Below are 2,363 nucleotides of genomic sequence, written 5' to 3' on the forward strand. Positions count from 1 at the left end.
GAAACACGGGTTCTCTCCGAAAATACAAAAAAAAGAACATGCGTTCCCACTTACATCAGGTGGATAACCCACCTCAACACCAGCAAAGCCACACTCACACACTGCATCCAAGTTAGTGACCGGCTTCCCCAGATACCCGATAAAATGAGTAGAGCACATTAGTACGCACATTTCAGAACATTTATTGAGGAAACGTTTCGTCACGAGTGGCTTCCTCATTCCTAATACAAAAACGCTTGAACAAGTGTAAATAGTCTTATAACATAGGCGAAAACAGGGGTGACATTGCAGGTTGTTTTTGGTCTATGTTCACTTGACCTCTTGCACTATATCTACTTGTTCTAGCGTCTCTGTATTACGACTGAAGCCACTCACGTAGAAACGTTTCCTCAATATGTCTTATAGTGTGCATTTGCATCTTTATTTACATATATTGTCGGTCTTGCTATAACTTTTCTCCAGCCAAGACGCCCAGCAGGCTGGAGGATAATATGAATGATAATAATATTGTGGAAAATTGCATTTATCTGAATGTAACTAATTATGTACATAACAGTAAATGTTAACAAAGATAATTATTATTTATCAGAGTTACATAGACAAGTAGGAATTTGGGACACCTAGGTCGCAGAAAATGTCCCCCTTCGATACCTACCACTGTCATATCCACAAGTTGCTCTGGACCTATTAATTAAATGAAATATACATACACCAACAGACCCCTGGCAGTCTTCAAGCTGGCACTTGACAAGCACCTAAAGTCGGTTCCTGACCAGCCGGGCTGTGGCTCGTACGTTGGTTTGCGTGCAGCCAGCAGTAACAGCTTGGTTGATCAGGCTCTGATCCACCAGGAGGCCTGGTCACAGACTGGGCCACGGGGGCGTTGACCCCCAGAACTCTCTCCAGGTAAACTCCAGGTAAACACCAGGAATACTGGTAAATATATAAATTTGTGGACTGTATATTAAAAATAATAAATGGTTATATATATACACAATTACATAACAGAAGGAAAATATATCTTAATATCACTCACCAATTTGACTGGATATTAAGTTGTATCATACTCAGAAAAACCTCACCAACTAAATCTATGAAAATAATGCTGGCCAGAATTACACACAAATCTAGAGAGCTTATCTGAGGTTCCTGGAGCTGTCTTGTCCAGTCGTCTGATATCTCAACTTATGCAGGAATGCACATCCACCAATTTTGCCTCCTATCTGAGAGGTGTCAACACAATTTTAACCTCTAGAGCACGAAAAATTCTTCCCATTACACCAACGTTCGTACAAAATTCAAAACCAAGATGGCGAGTCCCCTCCTGCACAGGCGCAGCTTCCCATTTTCGATTACATAAATTTTAAATACAGTATGGCCATCTATTTACATTTAATAACTACTGTATTTCTGGAAAATATATAAAGTATTTTCCACACTGCGGCCAGGCGGAGTTCGTTGCTAAACGACTCCAATTGCTCATTTGACAATGGTGGAGGACCAGGGTACATATAGGATCTGGCATCCACACGGCGACATATTACACAAGATTTAATCACCCTTTTTACACTTTGCCGTCCTTGTGGAATCCAGAAAGTTTCCCTAATACAATTTAAGGTATCTTGTACCCCACCATGCATTACATTTTTATGGGCATTTAGAACAATCAAATTTGTTAGATGATGAGTTTTGGGCAGTAAGATAGGGTGTTTAGCATAATCACCCAATTCAGCATTTTGTAACCTACCTCTGCACCTAATTACATTGTTCTCTAAATACAGCCCCAATTTCTCTATTATAGAACCTTTCACAATTTTTCTTTCCATCATCAATTTAATCTCATTTCCATAGATTTCCTCCTGTACCCTCTTTATCCAATATTCAAGAGGATGTGAAAACTTATATGAAATATTTATCTTGTTTAGAAATTCAAACACCAACTTTGTTACATTGATCAGTTTGGGTAAAGAAGAATACCTATTTATATCAATGGATAAAGAAGGACAAACTATTGGAGTGGTGGTCACAGTAATTTCAACAGGAGCAATATACACCTTTTGTACAGGCCAATTAGCTTTATTTACCAACCAGCTCGGTCCTTTAAACCATGATACAGCATTTACAAATTTAGCATAAGGTAAACCTCGAGACAAGAAATCAGCTGGATTCTCCTCACCAGGTATATGATTAAATGTTAACATATGCTGACCAAAACTATTATACTTCTTTTGCATCTGATAAATTTCAGCGACTCTGTTTTGTATGTACACAATTTTACTGTTTCCATTACGAATCCATTGTAAGGATACCTCATTATCAGACCAAATTACAGTGTCGCTAATTTATTTCCTATATTAATTAGC

This window comes from Cherax quadricarinatus, chromosome 17, assembly GCF_038502225.1.
Source record: "Cherax quadricarinatus isolate ZL_2023a chromosome 17, ASM3850222v1, whole genome shotgun sequence".
Classification (NCBI taxonomy): Eukaryota; Metazoa; Arthropoda; class Malacostraca; order Decapoda; family Parastacidae; genus Cherax; species Cherax quadricarinatus.